The following is a 9,760-nucleotide window of genomic DNA, read 5'->3' as shown; positions in this document are numbered from 1 at the left end:
ATGACGTCCTTGAACTAAATATTTATAGGGTCTTCAACAACTCCAGCCCAGGGATGATTCAACTGGAAAATTTTCAAATATTTTAAAAGTACCTACTTTTGAACTTTTTTATTAAGCCTCTACTCGTTTACGAGTAATTTAAATGTACCTACTTATGGAACGATTAGTAATTATTGTCGAAATGGCGGAATATATGAAACTACGATCAAATTGTCGTTCTGATCTCAATAAAGTAATTAAACATTGAATAGGATATTTTCAGGTATTTTGCAAGATAAATATAATTGTTATGGTATATACGTACTTATTTTTACGATGTAAAAATAAGTACGTATATACCATACCATGACTGGTTCCTGATGCGCAAGAGTGATCACCTTGCCTTCATGTAAGTAATGATCAAGATAACACTGCGTCAATTCGATGCAGTGCCCTATGCACCATTGGGTGTGGATAAGGGTTATAAGTAAGTAATAATAAGTAATTTTATTCAGGCTAAAAGCTCTAAATAACAGGGATTATTCAAACAGGGAATTTAGCGACGTTTTTTGCCAGTACACCCACGATATAACGTTCCAGACTCGTGATCTCCGAGTTGCATGCATGAAAATTACCAATTAAAAATATAATTAGTTAATTTATATTTATACAAAAATGTAATAATATTTATTAAAGTAGGTAACATATTCTCTGTAGTTTTATGATGTATGTTGATAATATGATTATATTAAACACACATATGTATATGTAGAGACAGCATTGTTTGCGGTTAGGTGGGCGTGTTATGCGTATTAATAGTATATATGTGAACCTGGAACGCAGAGCCGGCGTAGGACATTATAATTGATCATTCAGTAAAAGTTTGTTATAACGGACCTCTATTTTAGGGAGTTCGGATATAACCGACAAAAGATCCAGTCAAATATTTTTTTTGTTGATATTATACACGCTATTACTTATTCATATGCTAATATTTGTCTGCCTCCGTGGTGTAATGGCTAGCGTGTTTAACTACCGTACTAGAGGTCCCGGGTTCGATTCTCAGGGGGGGTCAAATAAATATAAATGATTTTTTTTACTATAATATTAATTCAATATTACCCTGGACTGGTACCTGAAGCGGAGCGCTGATCACCTTTCCTTCATCTGATAATGATCAAGATAACACTGCGTTTATATGATGCAGTGCCCTATGCACCATTGGGGTGCGGATAAGGGTTTGAATGAATCCATATCTGTATGAGCGCCCTTGAGATAGTATTTTACGAAAATTGCGCTTCAAAAATCATCCAAGACTATTATGTATGATTTTTAAAATGTTTTGTTTTATTTTCTAAAAATTGCAAATACAGGCGATACTTGTGCTGAAAATTGCAATGATAGAATGTAAGATGACAGATCGAAGACGAATGACGTTTTTTCACTACTTTTTTCATATAAAATAGATATTTTACTCGGCATTTTTAGATAAATGATTACGAATACAGATGTCCAATTCGTGCCTAGCACAGGTAGCACATATTGTCCGAAGGTGGGGACTTGCCATCAAACACAGTCGAGCACTCTTCAGTGGTACAAGAGTCGCGGCGCGCGCCGGTAGTGTCGTAGTTCTACAAACATATCTAGTCTACAAAGGCGTTCGGTAAATTACCTGATCGATTATGTGCAACTCCACCAGACCGTTCCCAAGAAACAATCAATTCCAGTGCTTCTGTCTCGAGTGAGTAGGTCCGTATAAGTACCGAAACGATCGCAAGTGAAGAGACTATATCGACAAGTGCGGTGCGTTTGACAGGAGCTAACTATACGGCAATTGCACAATAACAAAATACAACCTCGAAGTGTTTTAATGCTGTGCTATGCGATTTTCACGGATAAGTACTTAATTTCGACGGAAAAGTACTTAATTTCTGTATATAATAATGCATTTTTCGTGCTAATTCGTACAGTTGTGTTAAACTGGGCAGATTTTATTGATTGTTACTCAATATTTGGCACTCGGTGATGTAATACGCCCACCGAGATGACCATCTGGGTGTGAAAGTTGTCCAATTTTGGCATAATCTTATCTTTCAAATTCTGCACGTGGTCGCAAGTACCTACCCTCGTTGCACCTATATTTTGGGTTTTATTTTTGATGTGGTATCCCCAAATTTTCAAACCCAAATCGAATTTTATATCTTCATCTGGATTGAATCCATTATATATATATCCGAAAATTTATATAGGTGTACAAATTCATTTTGTAATGTCGAATTTCTTGCTAGGTAAAAATTAGATTCAAACTGGATTGATTACAACTAGATTCACGTATAAAAAGGAAACGTGAATTTATATCACAATGCACAAAATCTTAAGTTTTTACGATAAAAAATAACCAATTTAGAATATAATATTACTTTCATTATTTTTACTGACATTTCTTGGTAAACTGCATTTTACATAATAATAAAACAACAAATAAATGGCGTTTTTCAATTTTACTGACATCGTCTTACGGATTGCCAATTTGACGATGTCTGTGACGACGAAACCCGCTCTCTGGTCAAATAAAATAAAAGTTAAAATGTTCTTTAGTTGTTGTTTTTTTACTTTTATTCCTATTAATTTGACAAATCGCTAACTCCTTTCAAGAACGTCATAAATCAAAAATCGTCAATATTCAGTTATGCATGTTTTCGGAATGCCCAAAAAATGTACTATATCCCATCAAAAGCGGCATATTTTTAAATTAATATTTACCCGCTACAGGGCAGAAAGTGTTATTTTTGCACTTTGAAGAAAGGGTATTGTTTAATTATTTTTTTTTAATATCCTAAATATTTTTGAAATGGATAAAAAAACGTTCAGGTTTTACTTAAAAGATCTGTTGCACGGTAAAAAGTTCTATAAGTGGCTTGATATTTATTTTTAATACATTGTATTATATTTTTAAACTTAATAACGTTCTTCTAAAATATCAAGTTTTTTTGATTTATGACGTTCTTGAAAGGAGTGAGTGAAATGTTCAAATGTTTTTATTTTTCTTAATTTATAATTATTAATTTATTTTCACTACCAAGGCAAAAAAATTACCAATATTAAAAAAAAATGCGTGATAGTAAAATAGCTATTTCTGGATTTTTACCTTAAGGTAGGATTTTACGGCAACGGTGCTATATACTTTATCAAAAATAATTATTATGGGTTATATTCTTGTACTAATAATTAGTTTAAAATTATTCGTTATTAGTTTTTACAGTATTCACACTATATCAAATAAAATAAAATATTTATTGCAATTTACAAATCGAATAAAATATGTATATAATAAAATAATAATAAACCCTTATTCGCACCCCAATGGTGCATAGGGCACTGCTTCATATAAACGCAGTGTTATCTTGATCGTTTACACATGAAGGAAAGGTGATCAGTCCTCCGCTTCAGGTACCAGTCCAGGATAATATTGAATAAATATTACAGTGAAAAAATCACTTATATTTATTTGACCCCCCCCCCTGGGAATCGAACCCGGGACCTCCAGAACGGTAGCTGAGCGTGCTGACCATTACACTACGGAGGCGGATGTATATACATATTTTAATTTACAAATCAAATCAAAGATACATTTTAAGCAAAAATTGGATCTATTTTGAGAAATGATAGCGAATTCGTCGAATTTTCAAGTAACTAATTTTCTGGAGAATCGTTTAGGAGAGCAAGCAAGAAACCTCAAGAATAAAAAAATAGTTTTTTAATTTTATTGAATTACTAGCTGTGAGCGGCTAAGCGCTACCGTGCCTCAGTCAGTTTGAATGAAAAGAAAGAATGTAGAGAACACACGTTTTCAAATTGTTTTATTTCACAACGCTTGTGGAGCAATGAAAATATTAAAAATCTTTAAAGTAACGATAATTTTTTTTAAATGCTAAATGGCAGCAGATGTCAAGAAGCATGCTGTCTACCATGGTCGATGATGTGTTGCTATTTCGTTCGACAGAGGTATCTGCCAGCTACCATTGAAGTCAAAAGTAAATTTAAGTGCAGGACTGATCGCCTTGCCTTTGTATAATTAAAGAGTACTTAACATAACTTCGATTTGGTCAAGTGCCCTATGCACCATTGGGTGCGGAGAAAGGTAAAAAAATTAAAATGAGACTGTTTCGTATTTTGAAATTTGTAGGCTAAATTATTGAATGAACGATAAATATTGATATGAAATATAAATAAATCGATTGGAAAGATATTAAATAGAGAACTTTATTGAACTTTTACTAAACTTTTACTGAACTTTTACTTAAATAGCCTTTGTTCACTTTTAATGGTGTATAGGGCACTGGATCGTACGAAAGCAATGTTACTTTGATCATTAATTACATAAAGGTAAGGTGATACTTATTAGTCCTGCGCTTCCGGTACCAGTCCAGGATGATATTGTTCAAAGTAAAAAACCACGTAAATTTATTTAGACCCACCCTAGCAATCGAACCTAATACGGCAGCCAAACGCTTTAACCACTGCACTATGGAGGCATACAATAACTTATTGGTAGACAGAGATGATGAAACGCTTCACTCGTTTTTACTGATATACACTCCCAGTTTCCTCTGCATCCATGAGTCGTACTATTACACAGGTTTTTAACATGACCAGATATCAAAGATTTGATCGCGCCAAGTTTTTCCTGCTCTGGCCTTCTTCATTTACAGTTTCCGAATACACTATTTTAGTCCTCCTCTCGTCATCCATTCGCTGCACATGCCCAAACTGCCTCAAATAACCTAGTGAAGGACATTGGTACCATAAACCAAGCTAGGACAGAAAAAACCAAACCCTCTTCTAGTGGAACCGAAGGCCTGTTGACAATAGACAATAGTCCAACATCTCCTGAGGAGTTTTACGTGGTTTTCTCCCAGCAATGAGCAAATGCTGACATGTTCCTTGTTGGCCCATACTAGTCGATCTATCATGTTCCCAACACAGATTAAAATAAAACATGTTTTTAGCTAGAAGAAACAAAAATCCACTATTTGAACCTTGAACGTAAAAAACAATGTAAAGAATAAATATATGTACAACTCCCATCTAAAAATACTTTTCTTCATCATTTAAACTGACTTTGCCTCACATTCTTTTCTAATATATAATGTTCTCCGTTGGTTAGATCATTTTGGGTTCACTGGGATATATGTGCATACCAAAATGATATCATAGCCGCTTGAAATACACACTCTTTTGGTTGTATTGAAATTCTAAAGCCGTATAATCAAGTTGTGCGTAGGTAGGTAGGCCTCCATCTGCCCCTCGAGTGTTTGCCAGGTTCTATTTTCCATAAACGTAGGCAAACTAATTATTCAATGAATGATATAGATGTAATTATGATGAGACAACTGTTCCAACATGGCCGTGTTTAGGTTCACTTGTTTCAACAGCGATCAACAGCTGTGTAGTTGTGTTTACCTCTGTTTGTCCAAACGATGTGTTTGGCTGGCACGATAACCCGACACAGGTCCGACCTATTTAGGAAACGTGAAAAACAAATGTTTTGGTTGGTGGTTTGGGCCATCCAAACTTATATTTAAACAACTTTGTTTAAACCACTTTTTTATACTCATGCCTCTAGCGAGATAGCGAGTGTTTTTGCCTAGAATTTTCACTCATGAATTACATGAAATTATAGTAACTTTAAACATAAAGAGTAAATCCACTCACAAGTAGGCATAGGCTGTGAAACTTATAAAGTTGAAGCCTGAGTAGGGACATGATAAACGGTGTTGCATAAGCCGTAGCTAGATTTCAGAGTCACTTGAAAGTTAGGTAATTCAAAAAAAAAATCCACTTTTTTATTATTAGTACACTTTAATCTACGACAATAACCTTATCATCATCAGGGTCTATTAAATTCTAAAACATTAAAAACATTTAAATACTCATAATTAATTACATTCCCTTACCAAAAACTTCCACATACTCCGTAAAAAATCATAAATGCTATTTTTATTACGCATTGCATTATTCCATTAGTTGCTATTTGAGGTTGCTACGCAATGCATAATAATAATAACATTTAGGATTTTTTACGGAGTGTGTGGAAGTTTTTGACAAGAGAATGTTATTAATTATGTGTATTTCACTCTGTCAGAGTTTCTAACTCTGCCGCGAAGTGTTAGGCCTGCAATGAGTCGTAGAGTCTTCATTTCGGATGTCCTGAGAAGGCTTTTTGTTCTCGCGGTGTCGGCTCTTGTTTCCGTGCCGTATGTCAAGATCGGTCTTACGCAGGTCTTATAGATTCTCACCTTACTCTCTTTCAGCATGTATTTCTCCACTATATATTATATTATTAATTAAATAAAATTGAGATTATTTGACAGACAATCTCATGAAATTTGTCTAGTTTATTTACATAAATGTATATAACATCGATTCAATTATTTTATTTATTGTTTCGGCATTAACTTTGTGGTAAGACATAGTACAATAATTAAAGAAAACACTTTGTTTTTTACCACTTGAGTTAACTTAACTCAAGTGGTAAAAAACAAAGTGTTTTCTTCGATTCAATTATATGATATTGTATGTCGTTGATCAGTAGTGTAGTCTTTTACAGCCATATTGGTTTCTTTACTTTAAAAAATCCATGTATGGCGTTCGCAAAGGAATGTGGCTTGGTCCCATTCATTTGGAATGGAAATACGCAATCCACAATTGAGCAATGTGATTCGATTGCTAAGAGTAGCTACAAAAAAACTGAATTGGAGTTATTACCGCGAAATATTTATTTTCGTCATGAATTCCGTAAAATCAAAGTTAGTAAATCGTGTGTGAAGTTTTCGTGATTGCTCAAAGTTGATATAAATATTTTAAAAATTAAAACACTTGTTAAGACCGCTTTTGAGATTATTAAGATATTATTAATGAGATTATTAAGAGATTATTAATGAAAACGCAACCAGTTTCTGAGAGCTGCGGATGTTCTCATCAACAGGTGAAAATACAAACTATATTTAAATCATCGTGTTATTGCGTAACATTGAGGCCCAATATTGGGTAAGTCGCAACATATTTTTCTCTAAATACAGGTAACATTTTACGTATTTGATTTTTTTTATTAAAATATAGTTTTGAAAAAAAAGAGTTATAGAGGGTTAAGAGTTAAAAAATTATTTAAATTTTTTTTTTATAAATATATATATATATATATATATATATATATATATATATATATATATATATATATATATATATATATATATATATATATATATATATATATATATATATATATATATATATATATATATATATATATATATATATATATATATATATATATATATATATATATATATATATTTATATATATATATATATATATGTATATATATATATATATATATATATATATATATATATATATATATATATATATATATATATATATATATATATATATATATATATATGTATATATATATATATATAAATATATATATATATATATATATATATATATATATATATATATATATATATATATATATATATATATATATATATATATATATATATATATATATATATATATATATATATATATATATATATATATATATATATATATATATATATATATATATATATATATTATATATATATATATATATATATATATATATATATATATATATATATATATATATATATATATATATATATATATATATATATATATATATATATATATATGGAAAGGCGTGGAAAGTCGTGTTACCTCTACGACACGGCGGTCGGTGGTCGGAATGAATTCTGTCTTGCGTTGTATCCCCTTAATGCCAAATCAATCAACAATAAAATAGCATCCCGATTGGGTAGTAGGGAAAATTTATTCAAACTCTTATCCGCACCCCAATGATGCATAGGGCACTGCATCATATAAACGCAGTGTTATCTCGATCGTTAACACATGAAGGAAAGGTGATCAGCCCTCCGCTTCAGGTTGGTACCTAAGAGTAATATTGAATAAATATTAGAGTGAAAAAAATCACTCATATTTATTTGACCCCTCCTCTGGGAATCAAACCCGGGACCTCCAGAACGGTAGCCGAGCGTGCTGACTATTACACTATGGAGACGGGTAATATAAAAAATAACCTTATTATATGTAGGTGTCTCAATCTGGAATAAAACATAATTTTTATGGTCGGGTTTAAAACCTGGCATTGCCATACGTTGCTTCGCTGCATCGGACAGTCCGCAGAATTTCAACTTACTGTCCATATTTAATTTATTCTTCCAACCATTGATTGTATAATATTTCTATGACGTACTCGTATATCGGTCGTACGGTGTCGTGGACATATACGGCAAGTCTGTGGCCCGCGAGCCGCGAGTAGGTATACCGATCTACCCACGCTTCCTGCTTCCACACATTGTGACTGCGGTATGATTATCCAATAGCTGATTAGGATTCTGCTCACACTCGGCCGCCTCCCTCACAAGGATCTCCTACCGCCATGTGGCGCTCGAAGACAATGACAAATATTAATTTAAAGATGTACCAACTTGATATGAACCATCTTTTTCTTCTTCTCAAGCTAGGACGCAAAATGCCGAACCCTCTTCTAGCGGAACGGAAGGTCTGCTGATAGTTGACAGTCCCCCTTCTCCTGATAAAAAGCTTCTTTTCATCTCACCAATAGATGTCTCTAGTGAAGTTCTAGTGATTCAAGAACAATGTTTCAAAATTGGTTCATATATATATATCGGAGGCGGATAGTAGTTATCCGCCTCCGTAGTGTAATGGTCAGCACGCTCGGCTGCCGTTCTGGAGGTCCCGGGTTCGATTCCCAGGGGGGGTTAAATAAATATAAGAGATTTTTTCACTGTAATATTTATTCAATATTACACTGGACTAGTACCTGAAGCGGAGGGCTGATCACCTTCCCTTCATGTGTAAACGATCAAGATAACACTGCATTTATATGAAACAGTGCCCTATGCACCATTGGGATGCGGATAAGGGTTTTATTATTATTATTATTCATATATATAGAACTTCCAAGAATTTGAGTAGTGTGGTTGTCAATAATGGGTAGAATCGGTGAATGTTACACGTGTGTAAAGTGATCACTTAAACTAGCCTATGACGGTCGTCAGCCCCGTAAATGTCCAGACGTCCATATTCTTCTTCATCTTTGATGAGATGTCAAAAATTAATATGAAAATAACTCCTGTAATTGGAGATAATCCAGATTTTTTGATGGAGTGGTGTAGCGCTCTATTCTCTCTGCCTACCCCTGCGGGGAAGCGGCGTGATGGTTAGTTACTTAGTTTTTTTTTTACATTAAATACATACAAAAATCGAAAATATGCAAGAACTATCGCTAATCCCGCTTCGGAAAACTCCTTCAGACACATGGAATAGATCAATATCCAAGTGGTAGCTCTTCCTACAGGCATAACCATCCTTCCCTAAACTCCCTTTTTCCTTTGCCTTCCTTATTATCATCAATTTGTAATTTATGTTTTTTTTAACGTTCAAGTACTATCTACCCTCTGATTGCATACAGCTTTATATGGTATCAAACGTTTTGACCAATATCACTAGTCTGTTTTTGGTTGGTAGGAAGATATTGCTTTTTAGCAATAAGCCCGCCAATGTAGTTATTTATTTTCTGTACATGAAGTTTAAATAAATAAACAAATGATACCCTTTTCGCCACTCCGATATATTTTGCGAAACCCTTCGGTTTTTTCAGACTTTGTCTAGCTTAAATAA

At 33.0% G+C, this 9,760-nt stretch overlaps 1 protein-coding gene across 2 annotated transcripts in view; it reads left to right on the top strand.

Annotated features, from left to right (window-relative positions):
- Positions 1–1,469: 1,469 nt before the first annotated feature.
- The window catches only part of jbug (filamin-type immunoglobulin domains fbug), a 152,352-nt gene continuing 144,061 nt past the window's right edge, over positions 1,470–9,760 (top strand). The window contains exon 1 of one of the 2 annotated variants that reach the window (XM_088270460.1): positions 1,470–1,728. The gene's annotated coding sequence lies outside the window, so the exon portion shown is untranslated. The remainder of the gene's footprint in view (positions 1,729–9,760) is intronic. The other variant, XM_088270459.1, reaches the window with a different exon arrangement.

Source organism: Brachycentrus maculatus, unplaced genomic scaffold, assembly GCF_059751285.1.
Source record: "Brachycentrus maculatus isolate JH-2025_06_01 unplaced genomic scaffold, ASM5975128v1 h1tg000386l, whole genome shotgun sequence".
Classification (NCBI taxonomy): Eukaryota; Metazoa; Arthropoda; class Insecta; order Trichoptera; family Brachycentridae; genus Brachycentrus; species Brachycentrus maculatus.
Note: the sequence above shows the minus strand (reverse complement) of the source record. Positions and strands in the feature narration are given on the sequence as shown.